At 54.3% G+C, this 26,748-nt stretch overlaps 1 long non-coding RNA gene across 3 annotated transcripts in view; it reads left to right on the top strand.

The window, feature by feature from the left end:
• The window catches only part of LOC111825591, a 29,790-nt gene extending 20,688 nt beyond the window's left edge, over positions 1-9,102 (top strand). For 2 of the 3 annotated variants that reach the window (XR_002828785.1, XR_002828784.1), the window contains exons 3-4: positions 1,082-1,137; positions 1,606-2,165. This is a non-coding gene — a long non-coding RNA (uncharacterized LOC111825591). Of the gene's footprint in view, positions 1-1,081; positions 1,138-1,605; positions 2,166-8,973 lie in introns of those variants that run through there. The other variant, XR_002828783.1, reaches the window with a different exon arrangement.
• Positions 9,103-26,748: the final 17,646 nt, after the last annotated feature.

The following is a 26,748-nucleotide window of genomic DNA, read 5'->3' as shown; positions in this document are numbered from 1 at the left end:
AGGGTTATAATCTCTGACTCTCATTTATTTCAGTGCTCAAGTTATGCCAGAATTGCCCAGTAGTAGAAACCCATTGAATCTGGCTCTCATTCCTATTGACAACTCCCTATTATTTATTTATATATATTTTTAGCACATCGTCACTTTCTGGCACAATAAACTGTTCCAGGCTCATCTGTACTTTTCTGAGGCAGCCCTGGCATTGACTGTTCCCCCAAAGTGCCCGTGTTCCTTTTAGCGAAGAATGGTATTTAAAAACCAAGATCTAGAAACGAGGGTGCTCTGTGCTTCTGGGTAAGATGCGTCTTTTAAATCTTTGACGACAGGCTGCATTTTACACACTGTGGTGTCTAACAACGCCCCAGGTTGGCATCTGACTCCTCCTCCTGGCCACTCTTCCGTTCAACGAGAATCAGAGCCCAGCAATGGGCACGTGGCCAGGACCCCTGCTCCACCGTTCTTGCCCTCCTCTCTGCCCTGTCCACGTGGCCTACTTGTCCTGTCTCCCCTTTCCGAGGAACCAGAACCTGGGAGACTGTCTGCTACCCACTCAGGGGTTTCACACCAGGCAAGCTTGCTGCAGGGTAAGGTGGATTTCTCTTGGGTTTCACCCTATTCTGATCTCTGCCATTACAGACCTTTCTTTGTTTTAAGTTGGGCAGGAGATAGGAAACTCCTCTGGGGTTGATGGAAAGTTGAAAAGAGCTTTGAGTAAGCACAAAATAACACCTCTAAGGGTAAGAAGGCTCCGAGTCTTGAAGGAGTTTTCTTTCTCGGGTGTGACCTAAAACAATTGTGTTGACAATCAATAGTGTTTTAGAGTCATTGAAATAGATCACACCTAGTTATCCTTCAAAACTCACAAGACTACCTCATGAGCACTTTTCCTACATAACACTCATACAGTCGGTAGCAGACATTGGAGTCACTGTTGGTTAATATCTGTCTGAAGGCCCCGCTAGCATATGTCCTTGTCTGCCTCTCTTGTATTCATAGCTGTATCACCACTGCCTGGCACATCGTAGGTGCTCAATAAAAGTTTGTTGAAAGGATGCTTGAGTTAATTTAGTCTTTTCATCAGGTGCAAAGCAGAGACGACTCTCCCTACTTTACAGATGGAGAAGCTGAGGTTCTAAGGTTTGTTCCATGTTGTTCTACCAGTAGGTGGTGAAATGGAGATTTAAACCTGGATTTGTTGGAATTCAACATCTGTGCCAAGTGTTTCAGTGGACAAATGGTTTTCGTGGGGAATTGAATTGACTTTTTATTCCCATGAGGAGCTTGGTCCCTGAAGGCATGTCTAAATTCTTAGAAATTAGGGCAGCACAAATATGATCCAAGAGAGGGCACAGGACAGGGGCTGCTGCTGCAGAACTGGCCTCCAGGGGCCACACACACTCTGCTCATTCTTTGCCATATTCCCATTCGGTAGGCCTGGACTTCCTGTCCCCTTCTGGGAGGGCCACACAGAGGTCTGGGTCAGGGGCTTAATCCCGGGCATTGGCCCTAACCCCCGCTCCCCCAGCTCTGTCTACTAGCCCTGGGCCCTGCCATGGTGCCTTCTATAGAAAAGAGCACACTGACCTTTATCATCCCATCTTACAGATGAGCACACTGAGGCCCAAGGAGCTTAAGCAATTTGCCCAAGGTCAAGATTGGGAATTTGAACTTCTTGAGTGCAGCTTTATACCACAGCTCTCCACTACCTGAAATTCCACTCTCGGCTATCCCTGCTCTCTCTGGAATGCACACACCTCAGAGACAGCCCTGAGACAACAGCAGCTCACCGTGGGGCTGGATGGAGCCAGCCAAACCCACCCAGATGCTTTCAGTGACTTCAGGCCTCACTCAAACCTCCTGAGTCTGAATCTTCAGCAAAAGATTGGAAGAGATGGAGGAGCTGGAGGGGTTCACAGGGGCCATTCTTCTTAATACATCTCCAGCAGAGAGTGCCCAGGCAGGCCCTGGGCTGGGCACTGAAACATGCGGTAATGTGACTGGCAGTACAACCTCCTACTACAGGGGTGGGGGAGGTGGGTTGAGATGGGGGCTGTCCAGCAATGAGGCAACGACCATGGCTGCTTGGAAGCCTCGTCTCGGTCCCAGCTTGTCCTCGGGGGTATGTGGTGTGGTAAGCAAAGGGTTAGAAGAATCAGCAGGAAGAGAACCTGCTGAGTGATGCCCTTCACCTGTTCCCTCTCCTACATCCACTCCTGGGGAGGAGGTGTGGTAGCTGGTGGAAGCGGGTGGGAGGTATTCATGGCGGGCAGAATCTGGCCCTGGGCAGGTGGGGGTTAATTGCAGCCTGGCCACTGGCCGCCTGGAGGGCTCCAGGCCCAGCCCAGGGCTGCCTGCAGCCAGCACTGCCCTGCCTCTGGCCTGTCCCCTCCCCTCCTCACTGCTCCAGGGCCAGCTCTGAGCTCACCTAGCGTACCAGATACATCCAGACCTGCAACCAAGATTTCACATGTGAGCAGGGCTGCATGTGACTTCAAAACACATCCCAGTGCCAGACAGGACTGGGGTTCCAGGTGGGAGAAATGTCAAGGGCAGCACCCCAGCCTGCAATTCCTAGGGGTCCAAGGCCCTTCCTTCAGGTGTGGTGGGGAGTGGGCTCAAGTAACCTGAATGGAGAGGCGACTGTGCTCCATTCAAGGTGGCTTTAAAATGAACTCCTGGCCAGGAGGCCTGGCAGGTTGTGCTCCCGGCTGAGGACACACAAATAGAGCTTACACAGAGCCTAACTACACACTGTCCTGCGACCCCAGGAATCTGCTTCCGGGCCTGTGCCTGCAGGTACCACGCATTCTCCAGAGGCTGTGTCAGCGCTGGGAGCTCACCCAAGCCAGGCTCACATCTGCATGGTGTGCACACTCGCACACAGCGTGGAGCCCCAGCCTGCCCAGCTCTCTAAAGCAGGCCTCGAGGAGACCCCCACCACTGGGAAGGGAAATTGCCCGCTGCTATTCAAATGGAGAGTGAGGCTTCCTTTCCTTTCCTACGTCCTCTCCACACATACCTCACCCCACTCTGAAAGTCACCGTGTCGGGAGTGTGGCTGCTGGAATAAGACCCCGGGAGCTCGGTGACCACGTGGGGGCTTTCACCAGCCTCGCTCCTTTCTCTCTGGACACACCCAGCACCTTTCAGTCAGCTGGGGTTGGCAGCCTCTCCATGTTCCCAGCACACTCCTCTCTTCTCTGCTTGTTTGCCTACTACCCCACTCCCTCCTCCTCTTCCTCTTCTCCCCCCTCCTCCAACCTCCGATTTGGAAGGGCAGCTGTGTCCAGCTAACTGCACCCCCTCTCTTACATCCAATTCCCAAATCCTGAGGAAATGTTGTCAGTGGAGACTAGGGAGGGAACCCAAGCTAAACATCCTTCTCCCCTCCTTTCCCAACGTTCTCCTTGGCACCACCATGTTAACCCCTTCTCTGTACAAGAAACCCACAGACTCAGAAATTCGTGATGGTCCTGATAGAGGAAAAGGCCTGGCAAAGTTCACTCAACAGGTATTTATTGAGCACCTACTGTGCGCCAGGCGCTGGGGAGACAGCTGTGAACAAATGCGATGAAGTCTTTGCTCTCATGGAGGCACTGACTATGGAGGCCCTCCTTGGGGGCCTTTGTGTCTTTCTCCCTCCGTTGATGGTGAACAGTTGTCCCTGGCCCCACCCCAGGAGCCTGGGGAACAGAGACAGGATTTAATGCTGCTCCGTGAACATTTGTTTCCTATAGAGCCCCTTTTAGGCTGGGCCTTGTCCTCCACCTGTTCCAGAGCCTCTGGGCTTTTTTTCTGGGCAGCTGTCTCGAGGAGCCCCCTTCTTTTTCTGCCTTGTCTTCCGTTCTCTCTCCCTTATCTTTGGCCACTGGCCATGGTCTCGGTCCTGGCTGGCCCTCCCAGCTGGGATAGTCAGATTCTGAAGGCGTGGTGGAGTGGTACTGGCCTCTGGATATTTTAAAGCTGTCCAGGGCTTCCTGAGGCAATTCCAGGTTGAGATCTTGGCTCCACTGTCCAACGGGGAAGGCCTGAGGGCACTCCCCCCCAGTTTTCACTTAGGCTGTGAAGCACTAAGCGGTAGGTCTAGAGGCGTCTGAAGAAGACTGGGCACCTCAAAGCCAGGTCAGAGAACACAGGACTGAGCCCAGCAGATCCAGAGGTGGGCATCCAGATGTGGGGCTGATATTCACTCTGGGAGGGCAGTAAGAGGCGGAACCCTGAAGGCTCCAGAAGGCTCCTGGGACAGAGCCAGGTTTGCTGAGGTCAAGGATGAGAATGTGGAAGAGTAAAAGAATGGGGCATCTCTATATACTTTCTCTCTTTTCCTTCTTAAATTCTACTCATCTTTCAAGGCACAGTTCAAATGTTACCCCCTCCAGGAAGCCTTTCTTGATTGCCCAGATGAAAACCTACCAATCAGTTCTTCAGATTTCCATCGGATTCACTTTGTATACTTGAATCATCAAACTTAGATTTAGAAATAACCTTGAAATTGGCCAAATCTCTACTTCAGGCAAGCCCACATGTACATCTCATACACGGGTATACCTTGCCTTGGGGACAGAGCCCCAAATATTTGAGCCACCTGCAGATATAGGAGCACAGTTCCGTTGGTCACAGCATTCTTACGGAGTGGGGTGCAGGGAGTGGCAGGGCTTGGAGCTCCTGGATGACTTGGGCCCCTCCCACCCCCAGCCCAGTGCCAGGACTCTCACGGCTTGAGGGCTTTCAGCCAGGGGAACAGGTGACAGTTTGTCCCATCCCAAGGGACTGGATGCTTCACCCAGGAAACCTACAGCGTGAGACGGGGCGAAAGCTCTCTTTATGGATGTGGGGGCTGGATTAGGGCCCAGCCTTGAAAGGTTTGTGGAGCTTCTTCTCCCCACATGCAATATGAGGAAAAACACAACGAAAATAAGTAGAGCAGCCCAATAAAGATTCTGATTTTCCCCTTGATAACCTTTTCATTTTTTAAATATCACATTCTAAAAAAAATGTTTTTCTCACTTTTTTTTTTGGTGTCTTGCTTTGCTGGTGACCTTAGCAGTGAGTGTTACTTTGTGTGTTGAGAAATCCAGCTTTGCATGTTGTATGTGTGTGCATAGGCTTCCATGCATGGGTTACGTATGCACAGAGCATGTCTACACACATTACATCATATCACATCGACTAGTGGTTCTTAACCAGGGGTGTACCTCGGGAAGAGGTAGGGAATACAAAATCCCAGTGCTCAGGATGCCCCTCCCCAGTTTAAATGAAAAAGAATGTCTGGGCCCTGGCTGGTTTGGCTCAGTGGATAGAGTGTTGGCCTGTGGACCAAAGGGTCCCGGGTTCGATTCCAGTCAAGGGCACATGCCCGGGGTTGCAGGCTCAATCCCCAATAGGGGAGGTGCAGGAGGCAGCCAATCAATGATTCTCTCTCATCATTGATGTTTCTATCTCTCTCCCCCTCTCTTCCTCTCTGAAATCAATAAAAATATATATTAAAAAATAAAAATTTGATACTTAAAAAAAAGAAAAAGAATGTCTGAGGTAGGACCCAGGTGTTAGTAGCTTGCAAATCTCCGCGGTGATTCCAAAGGGCCCTCCCTCGGAGAAGCGCTGATGGAGGCCGTGGCTGGCCTGATGGGATTCCTTTATTGCACAGTTAACAGAGGGAAGGGAGCGTTCAGCTTCTGCCATTGTTCAGAGACCGCACTTGCAAAGAAGCAGGTGGAAAGGCGTGGCCTGGAGGCATTGTTCTCACCTGTGGACAACGCCCTCTCCGGAGTCCCACCCAATTCTTTGGAAGTGCTTTGAGTGCAAAGGACGTGTCCGGGAAGGGGAGGAAGAACTACGCTCTCTGGGGAGAGGCCAGGCCCCCTCTTTAGAGGCGGACATGTCCTGGAGTTCTGAGCATCCATAGCGCCACAGCTGCTTCTCTTTTTACGATGGGTATAAACCAAGGGGACTCCTGCCCACCTCCCATAGGAGCAGGCAGCTGCTGGTCTGAGCTGCTGGGGAGCCAGGATTAGGGAGGGATTAGTGCGCGTTGTTTAGAGGGGCTCTGGAGTCTTACAGACAGCTCAGGAGTCTGAGGTCCAAAGATAGCAAATGGTAGGAGGAGCAGACAAGATGGCGTGGAAGGGAGGGGGCGAGGAGGGAGAGGGGCAGTTGGCAAGCTGATGCTTGGGCCATGAGAACTTCATTTATTAATTACTAATTTTTAAAAAAGTTTAATTACAGCTCTGGCCCAGTGGCTCAGTTGATTGGAACGTTGTCCCATACCCCAAAGGGTTCCTGATCAGGGAACATACCTAGTTGCCGGTATAGGAAGCAACTAATCAATGTTTCTCTCTCTCGCCTTCTCCCTCTCTCTCTAATGACAAAAAAAAGTTTAATTATAAAACTAAAATATCCTTATAAAATGTTGTTTTTATTATTTAAAAAAATCTTGAGTTTGCTCCACGTACTATTTTGAGACTTGCTTTTTAAACAGACACCTCTGTGCCTGTTGGTAAGTCAGGGCTGTCATTCCTCTGACAGCTGCAAGAGCTCCCATCGCCTGTCAGGATGGATGAGAATGCCGCAGTCAGCATCCTTGCTCATGTATTACTTAGGGTCCTTTCCTAAAAGTGGAGTAGTTAGCTCTAAGAGTATGTGCACTCCTAAATGGGCTGGATTTATCCAGTCCCTCTCCCCACCCCAAAGCGTTACAGTCCCACCAGCGCCACCCTCTTCCTCACAACCTCATCACACTCAGTATCAGGAATCCTTTACAGGGTCCCCTGTGCCCCATGTAAATGGGGCGGGTAAACAGAGCTTAAAGAAAATGCAGCCCGTGGGGCCTCTGTAGCCTCCAGTTCCCTCTTTCCCAGGTGAGATAAAGAAGCAGGTGAGACAGTGTGAAGGGAAAGGGGAGGGGATTCCATCAACAACATGGAAGGGAGATGCAGGCTGGGCTGCCACCCCTGAGGTGGTCCTGGGAAGGGGTGCAGTGACAGGAGGGGGCGTGAAGGGGTGTTCTGTGCCAGCAGCTTGCCTGGGACCATCCTCAAACCTCACCGTCCACGGCAAGGGAGAGTATGTTCCCTGTCGCTTTACAGGAGAGGGAGGGAATGACTTGTCCTGGAAACCCAGCAGCCCACAGTATCTTCTACACCGTCTGGCCACTTGCCTATTTCAATGTTCAGTCAGGAACATCCTTCCGGGCCAGGTGCACATACAGCTATCTCATGTGCCCTCTCCCTGCACCTCGCCGGAATGCATGAAGCCCACGGTTCCTAATCACTTGATGACATCTCTGTGTCAATCAGGCTTCTAGAAACTGCGTGTGCAGGAACCTTGCCCCTGTGCTCTCCTTGCAAACCTGAAACAGAATGCCCCGCGTCAATATTTGTCAATTCCTGTTGACTCAAGACCAGACTGACTGGGTGCGGCCTAGGCTTCACCGAGGGCCCCAACCTTGAGAAAGGGCCGGGGCTCTGAGCTCCAGGCTAAGAAGCTGCGAGAAGTGAGAGTGACTAGAAAGTGAAAGTAAAGTGAGGGAGGAAAGAACCCTGAGGGTGCAGCCTGGGGAGGAGGGGCTGGGCCAAGAGTTCATTCAAGTCAGTCTAGTGAGGCAGTCTAGCGCGGGGTGCGGAGAGGCTAGGTGGGGGCGAGTGAAAAAAGAGAGAAAATGTGTTTTGTAATTAGTCATCGCCCCCTGGGGTGATGCTGGGAGTTTTCACCGGAGGTGGGTAGACCAGATTTGCAAAATGACAAACTGGCTAACCGCCGGCCGGGCCACGGTGGGGCTTCCGGCCCCGGTGGCAGAACTAGAGCTTTCTAGTTTTTTCTCTGTCCCGCCCCCACTATAGTCAAAATTCTGCCAAAGAATGGAAATGGAAGGGGAAGGCCTCTAAGAAAAGGCTTCTCCAGAGGCCAAACCTACCTTCCTGACTTCCTCGACTGGCCTCTCCTCTCCGCTTGTTCTTAGGGTTGGGGATGGGGACAGTAGAGACTGCCACTTGGAAAAGGCTCAGAAATGGAAAATCTTCACCTACTTGCCCCGACATCCTGGGGATGGGGAACCTGGGTGAAAGCCCCATCCCTCCCTTCCTGCTAAAGGAAGCGGCAAAGGGGTTGGAGCACCGTGGCCTCACTGGACCAGCTCATTCTGTGCTTAGGAAAGTGGAGGACCTTCCCCATACCCCACCCCCAACTCCTGGGGATGCTGGAATCAAATGTTAGGACAGCGCTGGCCGGTGTGGCTAAGTGGTTAGAACACTGCTTCACGCACCAAAGGGTCATGGGTTCGATTCCAGGTCAAGAGCATGCACCTGGGTTGTAGGTTCAATCCCCAGCCCTGGTTGGGGCGAGTGTGGGAGGCAACCAATCCATGTGTTTCTCTCTCTCCCTCCCTCCCTTCCTCCCTCTCACTCTCTCTAAAAATCAATGGAAAAAATATTCTTGGATGAGGATTAACAAAAAAATAAATAAATAAGAAGTAAATAAAAACATGTTAGGACAGAGACCCTTGTCCTTCTCATACATAAAGGGCTTCACTCTTGTTTTCCAGAGCAGTGGTTTTCAAACTTTAAAACCATGACGCACAGTAAGAAATACATTTCATATCTCAGCCCAATACTCAGATGATTATTTACATGTGCAAAACCACAAATTTTACGAAGGTATTCTTTTTTTTTACCAGCTGTAACTTGCACTTAGATTTTTCCATTCTATTCCTTTTTTTAAAAAAAAACACCTGGTGCAATCCACTCAGTTGATTTCATGTCTCACAATTGGAAAGAACACTGCTCTGGGGCCCTCGATTCTTCACTCTGTGGGGTCTTCAACCCCTAAAAGCTGGGAGCTGGCCCCAAAGTTCCTGATGAGCTTCTCCCTGCATGTTCTTCTTAGGACTACACCCCACCCCAGTCCTGTAGTCCTAAAAGTCACCCCCGTCATCAGGTTAGCACATCCATTCTAATCAGACTTCCTCTGATCCTCACAGACCCTCAGGGACCTCCAGGGTAGGTGCACGGAGCCCCTGGCAGACTGTCTGAGATCGGAGTAGCATGTCAGGAGGCCCACCAGCTCTTGTGCTTTGGGCTGCAAGAATCCTGAACGAATAAAATTCAAGCAACTGAAACAATGAGGCATTAATAAAATGACACTCCAGGAAGCCCAGAGGTAGGTGGTTCCAGAGTTGGGTAATTAAGGGATCCCATGGCCTTCTGTTTATTTCCCTATTGTCATCCCCCAACCTTTGGAAATGTCCTTCTCTACCTTAGCCTCAAGGTGACAAGAGTCAAGAGTTCTCTAAGGGGCTTTGTGGGTGGCAGGAGAAGGGAAGGGTGGAGGCCGGTTTTAGCCAGCGGGGTGAGTGAGTGAGTCACTGGGTGGCTGGGCCCCTGCAGCCACGTACGGACAGGCTGCAGCACCCACTGCCCGCCCGGACTGTGTCTGGGCAGAAATGGGCATGTCTGCTTTGCAATGGGCTTGCAGCGGTGCTCGGATAACCCTGTGAATCAGGAAGGCCAGAAATGCTTATGAGCCCTTTCTCCCCACAAATCACAGGCCCCCCAAGTGGACATGACTCCTGTCCTCACCTACAGGCCCAGGCCTGAGCAGAGCAGAGAACCGGAATCCCGTCTCCGGCTGGCGCTGGATTCCCTGGAGCAGGACGGGCCCATCAGGGATGGAAGAAGCTCTCTGATGCCCCCTTCCACTTTGGGCTTTTTCTAGGTCCCATATCCAGACGCCTCATGCTGGCTCCTTCTGTCCACAGGGCCGTCTGTCTGCTGGTTTCCCAGGAAGAGCTGCGAGGCAGGCTTGGTGGTGGCAGAGTTTCCCATAGTGTTTCAGTCTTTGGTAGCATCTGAAATCATAGACTTAGCCATGATCTGGGACCGTGTGTGAGCTGGAAGGAACCTGAGAGCAATAACCTAATTTCATAGATGTGGATACTCAGGCCCAGAGAATGGGAGTGACTTGCCCAAGGTCACACAGCTGGTCAGCAGCAGAGGCATGAGCCAAGGCCCTTTGCCCTCCAAGTCCCCACTCTGTCACCATTGCCACCTGCCTGGGACCCATCGGTTGCCCTCCAGTTGGCTCCACCCCCTACTCTCTGAACCCAGGACCAAGACTAGGCAGCAACTCTGAAATGTGGGACTGCTCACCCCAGGCTTCCCCTGCCAGTAGGGGAAGGCCCTGTGTCTCTATCCCAAAATGGTTTACTTGTCTCCAGCTAAACATAGCAAAAGGATGGAGTAAGCATCCATATAGCAGGCGCTGGGATGATAAATAGGCCCTTCAGAAGCAAGTCCTACCTTTCCCCAAGGGGAGCAGGGCTTGGCAGGCTCTGGGAAGAATTTGCTCCAAGAACTGATGCTAGGGAGGGTGTGGTGCCAGCGTGCGTGGGAGCTCTGCCTGTGGGCAGGGAGGGGGGGCCCGCCAGGGTGCAGGCTGGTGTAACTGTGTGTGTGCGCAGGAAGAGGGTGGGTGGTGTAGACATGCAGGAAATACTGGACTGGGAGTTGGGATGTCAGGGTTCTCTCTGCTACGTGGCAGCCCCATGACCTTGGAATTGAACCTCCCAGAGCCTCAGTTTTTCCAGTTGCCAAATGGGGATGCTAAGAATCTCCTTCATGGGGTTGTTTAAGGAAGATCCAAACAAATAGATGTGAGTGCTCTCCCAGGACAAAGCATGAGGCTGCTCCAGGGGTGGGGAGTGGGGCGAGTTGTGCTGCCCCCGTGGGCTCTCTCTGGACTGAGGTGTCAGCAGTGCTTGGTCTGGGTAGAAAAGGGACCCACAGAGCAGCTCCATGCCCCTTGCCTATGACTTCCTTTCCTGCTTCCTTGGCTGCCCAAGGCAGCACTAAATCAGGTCACCACTTGTCTTTCCTTGCAGTAGCTGTCAATGCACACAGCTCCTGCCCAGCTCCCAATCCAGGTCATCGCTCCCGCACCCGCCCTCCCACAGCAGTCAAGGAGACAGCCGCTCAGTGCTTTTGTTCTTGAGTGCTGTTCATTAGGCCCTGGCTGTGTGCCTGACACCGGGCCTACTCCTCTAAGGAGGAATAACAGGCACCCTTCGCGGCACGCGATATCCCAGGCTCCATCACGAGATCCTCTGTTTGATCACTTCTGTGTTATCCGTGAGGAGACTGAGGCTCCGAAAAGGTAAGTATCTCAATCAAGGTCACTCCGCTGGCAAGTGCAAAGCCAAGGCTGGGAGTTGGGATGTCAGGGTTCTCCCTGCTACATGGCAGCCCTAGATCTGTGTGACTCCAGAGCCTGTCCTTCTAATGCCCAAGGTCCTGTGACTAGAGGACTGGAGGCAGAAGACGTGAGCGGGAGCTGGGGACCAGAGTCCCTCTGGGAGTAGGCGAGGTCTGAGGGGAGAGAGGCGGGGAAAGGCCTTCAATGTGATGGAGAAGCACACACACTCACCCAGACACATATCACACATACAAAGCCAGATATGCAACATCCAGGCACACACAACATATACACTTATACAGCACACAGAGACACAAACCCAGAGATACTACATCCAACACACACACAGGGATAGACGACACACACAGATGGGCAACACAGATCTCTCTCTCTCCCTCCCTCTACCTCTACCTGTCTTTCTCTCTCTCTCTCTCTCTCTCTCTCTCTCTCTCTCTCTCTCTCTCTCTCACACACACACACACATACACACACACACACACATAAAAGACACACACAGAGACTCAGCTGCACACAAAAGACACACAGACCCAGAAATGCACACCCATGTTGACACACATCAGAGACACACAGACCCAGTGACACTCAGCCGCACATATGCACAGACTTGTTCACATGACAGCACTCAGACACCCACCCACACATCCCGGAGGGAAGGGAAGGAAAGCCAGGACCGCCTCATTTCCTGGCCTCCTCCTCAGAGGCGCAGGGAAAAGCCTTCCCCAGAACTGCTGAGTCAGCAGCGGTGACAAATGAGCCTCCAGCGCAGGCTCGGGCACGAGCACTTAGCAGAGCACTTAGCATGCGGAGCGCGTTCCCGGTCCTGCCAGCGCCAGCCACGGGCACGAGGAGGGGGCAGGGGGGCAGGGAGCCGGCCGGCTGCCTGTCAGGGGAGGCCCTAGGGAGGAAGTGACTCACTTTGACTTTGCAAACGCTGGACTTCGCAGCCCAAGGTCATGCAGCAGGCGTTGCCAGCCTGCTTCCCGCAGAGAGGTGGGGTGGGCTCTGGCTGGTGCTGGACTAGCCAGCCTGAGAGGGGCTGGACCCAGCGGGGACCGAGGCCGGGGCTGGCCCTCCCCACGGACAACGGAAACTGTGAGAGGGAGATCTGTGTGTGTTGCCCATCTCCAAAATGCCTAGGGCTGGCTCAGGGGTCTGAGTCTGGGGGTGTGGAAGGAGGTGATCCTTGGGGTCCTTCATAAACACTCTTCTCCATCCTTAAGGCTTCCACTGAAATCTATGGAAAGGGGCCATCGAGCCACACCTGGGTGGCCATAGCCGCCTGCTGGCCTGGCTCTTCTGCCCCTCGGCCACCCTAATTTATTCTTCAGGGAGAAGAAACCAGTGAGAACTTTTCAAGGCATCAATCACCGGATTTCCTCCAACAGCCTCCCACCTCATGGTAGGCAACATCTTCCAAATGGGCCGCCCTTGACCACGAAAGGAGGAGGACAGCCCAAGCCAGTTTGGCTCAGTGGACAGAGCGTTAGCCTGCAGACTGAAGTGTCCCAGGTTTGATTCCAGTCAAGGGCACATGTCTGGTTGCGGGCTCGATCCCCAGTAGGGGGCGCGCAGGAGGCAGCCGATGGATGGTTCTACCTCATCACTGATGTTTCTCTCTCACTCTCTCCATTCCTCTCTGAAATCAATTTTAAAAAATATATTAAAAAAAGAACTTACAGAAGATAAGTAGCAAAATGCTTCACATTAAAAAAAAAATGACACCAGGACAACACGTGTGAACCAGGGCTGCCCCAGGCCCTCAGCCCTACATCGGGCTTGTCCCCACCTCAGACCTTTGTCCTCACCCCCATCTTGGCATTGCCAGCCCTCCCCCCAGCATGCCACTTTCTCAGCGAGACGGTCCCACTGCCGTTCTCCACACAGTAACTCTGCTGTACCTCCTTCAGAGCATTCCCTGCTATCTGGGCTTCTTTGTTTGTCTAGTCCTTTTTTTGTCTGTCCACGCTCCTCCCTCCATAAAAGACTTTTTCTGTTTTGTGTGACCCTGCTGTGTCCCCAGGACCAAGAATGGTGCTCAGTAACATTGACCATGTGGGTGCACAGAGGCGGGGCAGGCCTGAAGGGAACACAGAGGGCAGCCCTGGGGAGACGCAGGGAGGAGAGGGACAGGGCCTGCGAGGAGCGTTTGCGTGCAGGTCTGGACAGGAGCTCAGGGGAAGCCACTGCGCCTGGGACCAGCACAGAGGCTCAGGAATCCAGACCAGGCTGAGAATCCCCGCCCTCTCGCCCTCTCCGGGCTAGCTCTGTCCTTCGGCTGGTTATTTACTGGATAGAAAATGAGAACGAATGCCACCTCTCTGCTGAGGGCCTCGGTCTCCTCCCAGAGGCCACTTCTTCTCCATGCCAGCTCCTCAGCTCGCTGGGCGCTGCAGGGGAGCCCCGAGGTGGAGAATTCCTTCCCTTAGGAGCGTCTTGGAGGTGCCAGGAGGTGCCAGCCATGTTTCCACCCCAGGTCCTGCCAGGCCCCTGCCTCAGTGTCCTCCTAGGTCAGTGATGGCGAACCTATGACATGCGAACTCATTTTTTTGGTTGGTTTTTCTTTGTTAAATGGCATTTAAATATATAAAATAAACATCAAAAATATAAATCTTTGTTTTACTATGGTTGCAAATATCAAAAAATTTCTATATGTGACACGGCACCAGAGTTAAGTTAGGGTTTTTCAAAATGCTGACACGCCGAGCTCAAAAGGTTCGCCATCACTGCCCTAGGTGGACAGGGATTGAGCAGAGATGCACTGCTCAAAGGTGGACCTCGGGGAACAGTAGGGAAATAGAAACACTACGAAGTGTTCGTGTCCTGGCTCTGTGGCTCCGGTCACCTCTGAGCTGGAGATGCTTTTGCTTTCATTTCTCCTGTCTTCTCCATGCCCCCTGTCCCGGAGGGAGTGTCCAGTAAGATAATAATCAGGATGGTGCTTTAGAAAGTAGCTTCGTTTGGGAGATTTGCTCATGGAGGGCGGGAACAGGGGGAGGGTAGAATACAGAAAGCTGCCAAACCCCTTTCTCCCAGGCCCAGAAGGTCCCCAAAGTGGGGGAAGCATTTCTGACCCTCCCAACCCCCAACCCATCTCTGTGAGTTCACGGGCCCAGGCCTGGCCGGTCCTGTTTTGGTGAAGAAAACAGAAAGTGAAAGTGGCCCTGTGAAGGAGGTGGCCTCGGGAGCTTCCGTCTGCAGAGGGACCCCAGTGAGAAGGGGCAGCTCCTTGCCCCCGGGCCCCCAGCCCTGAGCTGCCTGGGGAGCCCTTGCTCCCTGCCTGGGGCTCCTTCCTGCCGCAGCCCCGGGCAGAGCAGGGGACTGGGCAGTGAGAGCATGGCCTGTAGCCACTGTTCTCCAGTCTTCTGTCCTGACTCAACCTCCCGAGTGGGTGAGAGGAGGGGAGGGACGGCCTCGCAGCCAGGATTGTCCCCATGGAGTGGGCCAGAAGCTGGAGCGGCCTGCTCCGGGTCAGGATGCTGCCTCAGCTGGGACTTTCCTCTGTGAGCTTCCAGCAGAGCTTCCAAGGGCGTCCTGGGAGGCCAGAGGTATGGGTGCAGGTGGAGGAGAGTGACAGGAACAAGACTCTAGTATCAGCCAACCTCAAGCACTAACCATGGGACTGTGAAAACCGCATGTGCAGTTGGCATTTCCCCATTCATCTATTTATTTAACAACTATGTTTTGAGTGCCCTCCGTGTGCCAAGCACTGTTCTAAACACAGAGGACACAGCCATGGGAACAGATTAAAAAGAAAACAAAAAACAAGCCCTGTCCTTACATTCTAGAGGAGGGAAATAGTTAACAACCAAAAGAAGCAGGTGACATGGTATAGAAATGGTGATCTATGCTGTGGAGAAAAGTAAAGACTGGAAGGAGGGCGGTGTGGGATGGAGACAGGTTTGCACGGTAAGTAGAGAGGGCGAGGAAGGCCATGCTGAGAAGGTGGCACTGATTCTGATTCGGTGAGTCTCTTTAATTCGCACAAAAGTCAAGGCTGTAGGTATGATTATTATCATCCCGATGAAGGACAGGAAATCAATCCCCAAGGATGAGTCCAAGGTCAAATGTCGGGGAAGTAGAAGAATTGAAAGTTGAGCTCAGGCTCTGTCTGTGCTTGTAACCACCCTGTGATATTGGGCAGAGAGAGAAGGAAAAGACAGCATGGAAGGGGAAAGGGAAATAAAGGGCGTATGGGGGCCTCACAATGGTGGCCATCTGTTTTCCAAACTGAAAACCAGGACACGATCTGAAAAGATTTTCCCGTTGCCTGTGATGAGAGTGGCTGTCTGGGAGGGGCGGTTTGGATGCCGGCCTGAAGGGTGGGATTTCTGAGACATTCCAGTGGCTTGTGGGGCCCACGAGGCCGTCCGGGGGTAGGGCATTGCCATGGCAACCCCAGCCTGGCCTCCGGGGCCAAGAGCCTGGTGCAGGGCCACATGGCAGGGAAGCTATGCTGGGCATGGACCCAAGACTCTGTGGGCCAAGGGAGCAGACAGGGCCTAGGAGACTGTGGAAAGGAGAGAGGGGTATGGCCTGCAGCCCATGTGCTGGGCCAATTAGGAGGGTGGGCTGGTAGGTTTCAGGAAGCCGCCTGGCAGGAGTCTGAGAGGCATGTGGGGCAGATCCCAGGCTTTCCTGTTAGACAAGACTGGGTTTGAAGCTTCCTGTTCTCTGGGCCTGAGCAAGTCTCACAGCTCTGATGAGCTTGTGTCCCCATCTGTGAAATGGGGACAATAATGCACCACATAGGGTCGTTGCAAAGATGATCACACGCGGAGATAATATATGAACTATGCTCTGCATATTGCAGACTCAGGACATGACTACTGCTGCTTGCCTCCACCCTGTAGGGCATTGGGGCCATGCCAAAATGGCGAGCCGGTTGGAATGGGAAGCCCTGTGGGGCTTGGGAAACAGATGACCCAGTCAACCAGGCCCGTTGTAGCTTCCCAGCCAAGCCCTGCACGTGGGCTGGGGCTCGGTCAGCAACACAAGAACAATACCCTTCCCAAACAGCCAGGCCACAGTGCAAGCCCTCTGCGCCCCTCCCTGCCCCTTGGCTCCCACCACTCTGCGGCCCCAGTGCCCTGGTCAACAAGCCTGTCCACCCACACACCCCTGCGCCGGCCTCCTGGGGGCTCCAAGACCCACAGCACCCTCTGCTGGGGGTGGCAGCATGGTGCCCCTAAGGTGAAACAGAGGCACGCCCACTGTTCCCGCAGTGACACCTTCCCTTCTGCCTGAGCCTTCCAATAACCTCGTTGCCGCCCTACTGCTGCTTCTGGAAAGATTGTCCTTAAAACAGGGAAAGGCCCCGAAGAAACTCCAAAGGCTTTTACATCCCCCACCACTCCCGTGGGCTGAGCTGCACCCCTCTGCCCACGGTCCCATGGCGGAGTCAAGGACAGCTGGAACCCACCCAGCTTTTACCAGGGATTCACCAGGTGACCTTGCGCATCCTCTCTGGGCCTCCTTTCCTTCCTTTGTACAGCGAAGAAGGGTTTACATTACATCATCTCTAGAGTCTCGTCATGACATCGAAACGATTGCATTCATCGATTCTTTCATTCGTTTGTTCGTTCGTTCTCAGCATTACCCCTTCCTGACGGACGGTATGTTTTCTGTTCGTTTGCTGTCTGTCTTACTTCCACGAGGGCAGGGGCTTTGGTTTGCTGTGTTCACTACCAGCGGGCGTGACAGGTAGCAGGAGCCTGCATTGGTCCATGTCCTGGAAGGGAACTGAAGCCCCCATGCTCAGACAGGGTGATGGAGGGGAGTTCCAGCAGGGCACTCCTGCATTTCTAAAGTTGTAGACAAGCTAAGGAGGACGAACAAAGAATGGTGTGACCCAGGGCTCACAGCAGGGTAGGGGATGGGCCTGAGAGAGCATGGCCCAGCCGAGCTGCAGGAGAGACGACAGGATGGGAGCTGTGGCCTTTGGCAGAGAAAAGCAGCCGCTGCCAACCTGTGGTCCAGGGGGGAAACCAGTGAGGAACAGCCCACCTCATTCTCCTCCTGCCTCTAACTTCCTGCCGCTGTTTCCTTTGGCTGAATCCAGCAAGGAGCCAGAGAGCAAGAGAGCGCTGTGACTCCATCTTTAGGGGCCAGGCCCTGGGCACAGGGGGGTGGGGAAGGGTGGGCTGTGGCTCTGGTGGGGAGATGTGAAATGTTCAGCACACGCGCAGTAGGCGTCTGCCGAGCACCTGCTTTGGGTCAGAGCTTGTACCTGGAGACCCACACGTGACATAACATTGTACAGAGCAAGGTCTCCGCCCTCCAGGCGGCACAGATATGCCCTGGCTGGCTCTTGACGAGCAAGCCCCTCTTCCCTCTGCCTGGGGGTCTCCCTTCTGTGTCTTATTTGGGGGAAGCAAGTAGATGAACGGTCTGATTTGCGCAATTACCCTGACAAATGGACATGAGGGAGGGACGGGGTAGGTGGCGGGCCTGGGAGCTCTGGGTGATGGGAACTGGTTGGAGAGCCAGGAACCAGCTCTCAGGAAGGTGACCTTGGAGTTGTGTTTCAGGTTCCAGTGTCTGGAGGGTTCAAATCCTCCTCCTCCACTCCTTGCTGTGTGATCTTGGACCTGTTCCTCGATACCCCTGCTTCTGTGTCATCATCTAGAAAAATGGGGGGATAAATAGGGCGTAGGAATTTTGTGAGGATTAAACAGGAATTTGTGCAAAGGGCTTAGCACAATGTCTGGGCACATGGCAAACACTAAGGTTATAATTAGAGACAAGGGCCAGCCCCCAACACCGTTCCATTTCCCACCAACGAGAGCTCTCCACCCCCTCTCAGCTCCATTTAGTCCTGAATGTTTTAGGTCATTCTATGCCTGGCATGCTGCCAAGGCTCTGACAAAGACAGGAGTTTCTGCTCATTCATCCTAATGCGAGTTCCTGCGTTTATGATAATAGGGGAAAAATGCATGAAAGGGCTCGCTGCCTGTGGAGGGGAAATCTGCTTAGAATTGAAAATCTGAGTCCTTCCTTGGCCCAGCCTTCCCCTTCCAGCGCTTTGGCAAAGGCAGCAGAAGGGGGGGGGGCGGGGAAGGCTAGGAGGAAGAGAAGGGGAGCAAGGGGTGGGGAGGAAGAGCTGGCGGAGGGGACAGAGGGCGGTGGGGGGCAGGGGTGAGGCCCTGGGCCCGGGTGAATGGGTTTCAGGGTGGCTGAGGAAGCCTGCCAAAAAGGCAGAGTGAAAAGGCCAGGCCCCGTGTGGCGCTGCTCGCGGTTTCCATGACGACACCAGCTGCTGCCTGGGCCCTGCGCTCGCTGGCTCCTTCTGCGGGGACTCGTCTGCCACCACATGGTTGCCCAGCTCACCAGGAGGAAAATTCTGATGGGTCGTCTTGGCCTGGTGTGCCACCAGCTAATGCCATGTGTTCTAGGCACCGTGCTGCGCTTCACGGGGGTGGAGGTGGGGGTCTGGGGGTGGGGGACAGGGACCAGGGAGGTGCTGTGGGAACTCCTGGGAGCACCTGCTTCATCCAGTCCAGTGTGGAGGGAGGGGCTGCCTCAGGGCCAGACAGGTGGGATGGGGATGGGACAGGTTCTCGGAGGCCTGTGGGCCTCTGGTGGGAAATGGCGATGTGTTTGTTAAGGTGGCTGTGCCTACAGAGGGTGGATGGAGGGTGAATGAGGTGGTGGGACAGAGAGGCAAGGTGTGTGTGTGGGGGGGGGTGGGGGGCGGGTTATGCCATAATTCAGGACAGGAACAATGGCCTGACCTAAGGCCTAGAGCTATTTAAGGGGTAGAAGTGACTGCATCTGGTGCTGGGGTGGAAAAGGCTGATAGAGTGGGAGCCTGGGACATCTCCCAGGGCAGCAGGTAGGTGGGGCTGTGCTCCCCAAGACAGAAAATAGGGCCTTGAACTGTCTGAGAAGTGGAACTCCCCTGTACCATTGTTGTCTACTTTCTCCCTCACCCCAGAGCCTACCAAAGACTGGGATCATGGTGGGGCTGCCTAAGTTTGATGAATGGATAAGTGAGAGGAGGAGAGAGAAGGACGTACATGGAACAAATGAGAGAGAGAGAGAGAGAGAGAGAGAGAGAGAGAGAGAGAGAGAGAGGTGTTCTACCCAAATACATGCCAGCCCCTGGACCCATACCATCCAAAAAAGCCCTGGTCTCTCACGTGCAGACATGCGTTGTGTCGAACTTTGTCACTGAGATGTGTGATTGGTTTTGTGGTTGTTGGTCATCTCAGCATCCAAATAGGCATCACAAGTTCATTGCGGTTGGGTTTTCCTGTTGGAAACCAGTGGAAGGACTGATGGAATGATGTTCCAAGGAGAGTTGTGTCAGGGCGGAGCCCAGTTTCCTGCATCTCTCTGTGAGGGTGCTGGTTCTCAGGCGCCCCTCCTTTTCAGTAAGCAGAGCCAGAGGGTGGAAATGTAACACAGAGGAATGGGCGGTGTTCACTTCATGCTCTGTGGAAGGAATCGCCTGGGCCTTCCCGTATGCAGCTTCTCGTTGGGCACTTCTAAAGGGCTTGGTGGACACAGAGCTTCACAGGGACACAGTTACCTGTATCATTCTTTATTTTTTAAATATATTTTTATTGATTTCAGAGAGGAAGGGAGAGGGAGAGAGAGATAGAAACATCAATGATGAGAGAGAATCACTGATCGGCCGCCTCCTGCACTGAGCCCACAACCAGGGCATGTGCCCTTGACCGGAATCGACCCCGGGACCCTTCAGTCTGCAGGCCAGCGCTCTATCCACTGAGCCAAACCAGCTAGGGCTATTTTTATTGATTTTAGAGAGAGAGGAAGGAAGAGGGAGAGAGAGATGGAAACATTGATGAGAGGGAAACATTGATTGGCTGCCTCCCGCATGCCCCCACCAGGGATCGAGCCCGCAACCCTGGCATGTGCCCTGACCGGAGATCGAATGGCAACCTCCTGGTTCCTGGATCAATGCTCAGCCACTGAGCTACATCAGCCTGGCCCCGTGTCATTCTTAGTGGGAACTAGTTGGCCAAGGGTACACTTTATTGGATCCCTCTCACCTATTCCTGCCTCTCTACTTGTAACATCCTCATACCTTCCTCACACTCTGCTCACAAGACTCAGTTTCAGTGTTGGCTGCCTCCTTACCTTCTGTAATTGTTTTGTTTTTGCTTTATATTCAGATGTTTAATCATGCAAGTGTAAGGCCCTTGAAGCAGGGACTTTGTCAATATTGTTCTCCACTAAAATGCCAGTCCCTACAACAGTTTCTGGCCATTAAGAAACATTCGCTTTTTGCTGAAGAATCAGTAAGTGGATGTGTGAATGGATGAACCATGAGAACTGGCCAATGTTTCTTAAATGCATTTCTCCTCTGATGGGGTGCAGTAGGCCTGTGGATGGGTTTTTTTGGTCCATCTCTCTGTTTCTGAGGAAGGCTGAATTCCAAATACCCCTGTAGACTGGACAGGGCAAGGGTATAATTTATCACCCAACCTGTGCATCTGCAGGTGACAGGCCCAACATGGGAGCAGGTCCATCAGTAGACAAGAGTCCTTGTCCTCATGGAGCTTGTAAGATAGTGTGGTAGACAAACAGTAACACAAATGAATGAGTGAGGTCAGTACATTGTAAGTAGTATAGATGAAATGAAAAAAAAAAGCCTACAACAGAGAGTAAAAAAGGGAATCTAATTTAGATAGGCAGCCAGGGGAGGTCTTTGTGAGAACGTGACCCTATAGCTGAGGCCTAAAAGTTGAGAAGGAGCTAATGGAAAAACGGATAGAATGCTATTCCAGGAAGAGGACCAGCAAGTGCAAAGGCCCTGGGGTAGGACACAGCTTGGCATCTTGCAGGAAGGACAGTGATCGGGGAGATGGGGCCGGGCCTGGTGTTGAAAGGCCTTGACAGCCCATGGTGAGGAGTTTGGTTTTTATTACAAGCGCATTGTAAGGTTTATGCACGTAAATGACATCATGTGCCCCAGGCTCTGCCTTCTAGGTGGGAAATGAATTGGGAGAGGGGTGGAAAGCAGAATCTGGAAGTGAAGAGAACAGTTAGGAAGTGAGAGATGAGAGTAACTTAGGCACGTGAGGGTGGTGGCCACAAGGATGGAAAAAGGTGGGTAGAAATGACCCCTGGCTGGACGTGGGGCTGAGAGAACCTGGTCATGGGATGGGGTGGGAAGGGAATGGGGCAAGTCTCCGGGACACCCAGGTTTTTGGCCCGAGGAATCCAATAAACCTGGTCATCGATGGCCAGCCACCGTCAAAGAAAGACCTTGTGTTTATGGGACACGTGAGAGGCTTTCCTGTGGAGCCTGCATGGTCTGGGCAGTAAAAGGTGCCACTTCTGCTCGTTAAATAAAGAGCCCGTGTGAATGGCGCCTTGTCCACAGGGGCCGGTGAGACACAGTGTCCACGGGGGCAGAGCTCGGAGAGCGGTATTGTCAACCGGTGCGGCATGGTTTTGAATTGTTCACTTCTTTCCGGGGCTGCCCTCCAATCCTAGCATCTCAAAGCATGCCTGGCTCTGAGGGACGGCGCTCTGCCTTTGAAAGGCCTCCCTGCAGAAAGAGGAGCATCTGGGTGGCCCCCGAGGGCAGGACCAGAGGATGAGAGCGCAGGGATGGAGATTCTAGCTCAACACAAAAATAATAATCAGAGCTTTGTCACAGGGATGAGCCTCCCATCACTGGGAGTCCTCGAGCAGAAGCTGGCAGGAGGTGCCTGGAGCTAGTCAACAAAGACAGGGGATGCCTATGGCTGTGGACAGCCCTGTCCTCCAGCGTCCCTGCCCCTCAGACGGACAGCAGCTGCCTCCCATGGCCCGCACAAAAACCCCTCTGCCGGCCGGCTGAGGACAGCCGCTAAGTCACAGTTAAGCCTGCCCTGCTTGCTCTGGGTTTAACCATCTGTTTCCTCTCCGCCCAAGGCCAGAAGAGCAAACCCCAACGTGGGTGGAGCAGTGGGTCCGGCTGATGCTGTGCAGGCCTGTCCAACGTCTCCCCGCTTTTCAGGAAAGAGCGTCCTCTTCCTCACCTCTGTGAGGTAGTGAGGCCAGGCATGGTCCCCCGAAACTCCTCCCTCACAGGCTAGACTTCTGCAGGACACTCCTCATGGGTGTGAGGAGGGGGTGCTCCCCACGAAGCCACCTGAGCAACCCCAAACCCCTGCCCCTCTTCCCGGCCGTGCTCACAGGGAGAGCAGCAGTGCCCCTGGGTGGAGAGAGCTCTACCCCTGGGAGCCTCAGGGACAGGGCCCACGAGGCCAAGACTCAGGCTGGTCCCAGCGGCAGGGGGTGCAGGCTACCACTTCCCGAGGCTCTGAACCCTGGCAGGCGGGGCTGCCTTGCCCCAGGGCTGGTCTCCGCTGCTGCAATAGACTCTCCAGCTGCTGGAGGCGAAGGGCTGGCCTCTACGCCGCTCTGGAGAGGGAGAACCCGTCCTGTGAGAGCAGCCCCAGGCCACCAGGCCACCAGGCCACATCGCATCTGGGCCACCCCTGAAGACTTTAGTCTAGTGGTTCTCAACCTTCCTAATGCCGTGACCTTTTAATACAGTTCCTCTGTTGTGGTGACCCCCAACCATAAAATTATTTTCGTTGCTACTTCATAACTGTAAAGTTGCTACTGTTATGAATCATAATGTAAATATCTGATACGCAGGAGGGTCTTAGGCGACCCCTGTGAAAGGGTCGTTCGACCCCCAAAGGGGACGCGACCCACAGGTTGAGAACCGCTGCTTTAGTCCTTTCTTTGCATCTCTGATCCTCGGTTTCCCTATCTGAAAAGCAGGGATCTAATAATGCCTATTTTCTGCGAGAATGGAGTAGAATGGTGGACAGGACAAACCTGGCACCGTCCTGGCACAGAGCAGGTGCTTGATCATGAGTTTCCTCCTGGATGTTCTTTCTCCACCACGCTCCCCCCTCCCCTATCATCTATGGGAGTAGAGTTGCTGGCAATGGGCTGCGGGAGGATGGGCGGGGGTGGGGGGGGAGGGGGCTGTACTTGTAGGGAGAATGGATCCTTTTGGGCTGAAAGAGCCCAGCCTTTGCTGATAGGACTGCAAACTTGTATTTTGCCAAAAATTATAATTATCATCGAGAAGGCAGGAGAGAGGGCAGCTGCTGAACGTGGGCTCACTGAGGAGAGTGCAGGCTTTCCTGTGGGTGCCATGGCGAGCGTGGGTCTAGCTGGGTGCACACCCACTGCCCTTGGCTGTGGCCCCACCCTGGGGATGGGAGTGGGAAGGGACCCTGGGCTTGGAGATAGCAGATTAGCATCCAGACTTCCATGATTGGGTTGGAGGCCCAGCTAAGAGCTGGGGGCCACCCTGCAGGGGTGGGTGGCAGGGGCTGGAGGGCTCTAGCTCTTCCAGCCAGCTGACCCTGTTATTTTTAGCTCTGGAATGTTCCTCTCAAGCCCCCTTCAGTTCTGTTTATCTTGCTTTTGTGTCTCTGTTCCTCTCCAGGAAATTCTGCAGCAGAAGTGGAATAAATGAGGGGAGGGAGAGGAGAGCAGGGGTGCCAGAAAGAATAGGAGAAATTGGCTGGGGTGGGCCGTGGGGAGAGTGGGAACTGTTTCCTTCTCCCGCCCCATCCCTACCCCCACCCCACCCCCAGAGGCTCCCTTTCCTCCTTTCTGCATTGCCTGGGGTTGGGGCCACCAGGTCATTCCCTCCTCCCTCTCCACCATCACGGATAAGACCTCCATTGTGCTTGTCAACCTGGGCCCGGATGGCTTCATCCTCTCACCTCTCCTTCTGTGACCTCAGGTGAGGTCATACCGAGGGTGGGGTGGGCAGGGAGGGTCAGCCCTCAGACCGGTTCTGGACACACTCCCGGTCCCTTGAAGGAACTCCTGTGTGAAAATGAACAACAGAGCAGTGGCCCGGGGGACAAAGGGTTGGTGTGGAGTCCGGTTGGCTGACTCCGTCCCGCTCAGCCTCCGTTTTTTCTGTATAAAATGGGAATGCCGGTACCTCTCTCGAGGGAGCTGCTGGTAGGACCGCATGCAAAGCGAATAGAAAGCACTATTGACAGGTGGCAGCTGTCCAGTAAGTGTCAGCCAGTGCCATTAGGTCTGATGGGCCAGTCACATCCCACGGGGTGCTTGTGGGGTCCTGAGGGGGCAGGGGTCTCCTGGAGTCTTTTCAGAAGCAGGTGGAGAAAGCCACACCCCTCCCCACAGCCTCCCCAGTCACCGTGAGGCAGCTGAAGGGTGTGTCGCTTACCGGCTTCTCTCCCCGCCCCCCCGACCCTCACCTCAAGCAGGGGTGCTGGTCTGCACTGATGCTGCGGGTGCAAGACCAACCCGAGGAGGGGGATTTCCAGATTACACACCTCCTGCCAGCCCCAAGCCCAGACACTAGGACTCAGGGCCAGGGGAGGAGCGGGGGCAGCAGCTGGAGGGGGCGGAGTTGAGAGGGGAAGGGAGTACGTTCCAGGAGCTTGCTGGGATGATTTCCTTCGAGTCCTCTCCTTTGTGCATCCTTATAGGAAAAAGCCCATGGGCTCCCAGGAGCTCCTGGAACTCAGGCCGAGATGCCTAGTGGTCAGCGTGAGCCTTGCGTGTCCTGGGGCGGAAGGAGGGCAAGAGCTGCGGTCAGTGAGTCAGTCAATAAACGCAGGGCTCTGCTCCAGGTCTAGTTGGAAAACTATGTGTGAAGGGGGAGGGGTGGGCATGCCCAGGTCAGTCTTGGTTGAAGGCAAGGGAGGGGGAGCCACAGGGGAAGCCAGTGTCTCCGGGCGGGCATGGGACTAACATCACGTAGAGGTGGAGCAGAGGCAGCAGCTGCCGTGTCCCGGGAGGCACTGACCTTTAGAACCAGAGACAGAAATAGCTCAGAGGACAGGCCTGCGTGGGGGAGAGGTCGGGCTGGGCAGGGCAGGCCCCAACAGGAGGAAGGGAAGACAGCCATATCGGGCATTTCACGTGCTTTCTGAGGAAAAAACTGAGGCCCAGAGAGGCGTGGCCAAGCCTGTAACGGGCAGAGTTGGGACGGAGCCAAGCCTAGCTGGTCTGACAGCCCTCGCCACCGCATTGCCTGCAGCAGCCGTCCCCATGCCCAGGCACTGTGGCCATCACGGGTGGGGTGAGGTTCTCGGCTGAACCTGTCCTCTTGGCTGCTCAGATGTGGGGGAAGAGGAAAACCTCTCATCGAGTCCTGGAGGCCTAGCAAGGTGAACCTCAACGACTGCTGTTTATTAAGTGACCCCAGGGCCCCTGCACCTTCTCCTCCTTGCTCAGGGAAGGAGGGAGGGTCCGCAGTTCTGCTACCTCCCCCAAGTTGTGCTGGGCTCAGGGCTGGGCAGAGCCCCCGGAGACCCCTCCCTGGCGGCAATGGCAAGGACAAGCTTTCGGAAAAGGCCCCAGCAAAAGCTGAGGTCTGGGAAGGCGAGAATAACAGGCTCAAAATAACCGGATGACTGGCTGGCTGGCTCCCCTCCTCCCTCCCCACCGACAGCTTCCCAGCCTGCAGCTCCCAGCTGTTTCTGCTTATCTGAAGCCAGGGGGGCTGGTTGCCTGGTTACCAGTGCTTCTGATTAGCAGTTGGGTCCTTCTGGGGCAGGCGGAGCTGTGGCATCCCAGCCATCGGGGTGTGGCATGCCCGGGTCCCCCTGAACCAGCCCTTGGAGAGGTGGCACAGGAGGATTTGGGGGGCGGCATGAGGAATGCTTACAAAAGGACTCCCCTTGCCAGCAGTTGGCTCTAGGGAAGTGTTTTGGAGCCAGAGAACCTGGCCCTGCCACTTGCTGGCTGTGTGACTGGTTAATTAACCTCTCTGAGCCTGTCTCTTTACAGTTCCTACCGCAAAGAATAGCGTAAGGGGAACTGTGGTCATCAGATGAACACTGGGAGCACAGTTAGGTACTCGATGAGTTTAATCCCTGCCCCCATCTGCCACAGTCAGGCCCCTTTGGACCCCGCTGTCCCTGAGGCAGGCCGCTGGGGAGCCACAGAGGAGGTGGCACGCCCCTGCCTCCTTGCTCCAGAAGGAGGCCCTGCCACACCTGCCTGGTGCCCCTAGTGCTCAACTGGGGCTGGGGAGGGATGGGTTAGGGAAGAGTAGACAGGAGAGCAGGCACAGGGAGTGGGCAAACAGCCCAGCCGTGTGCGTGGCCCCAGGCGGCCTGTCACAAGCCCTGGCCACAGGAGGGCACGTTCTTCTGATCTCCTCGGGCCCAGTGGTCCCCAAAGGACCTTCTTTGCTTGAAAGGCAGACCTGGGCTGTGAGCCGGATGGGAGAAACCCGGGTCCATTCTGCAAGAAGGCCTTTCTCAGGCTCACCTCTCAGCTCTCTTGAACACCCCGCCCCCCGCCACACCTCCTTCCCCCCCTCCCCACAAAGCCAGACCCAGGGAGCAGGCAGCGGGTCTGGATGAGAAGCGGCAAATGACGAAAGGGCCCCAGTGACCCCGAAAGGTGTGAGTGCCCATCACAGACCCTCTTCTTGATCCTCTTGACTTAAGGACAGAGGAGAAAAGGGACAGTGGGAGGGGCAGGGAGGGGACACCATTCACCAGGACCTTCCTCTCGAATGGAGCATGAGATCAGCCTGTGCTGTGGGCAGCAGAGAGGGGAGCCC

This window comes from Myotis lucifugus, unplaced genomic scaffold (assembly GCF_000147115.1).
Source record: "Myotis lucifugus unplaced genomic scaffold, Myoluc2.0 scaffold_34, whole genome shotgun sequence".
Lineage (NCBI taxonomy): Eukaryota > Metazoa > Chordata > Mammalia > Chiroptera > Vespertilionidae > Myotis > Myotis lucifugus.
The sequence above is the reverse complement of the archived record's forward strand: the minus strand, read 5'-3'. Positions and strand labels throughout refer to the sequence as shown.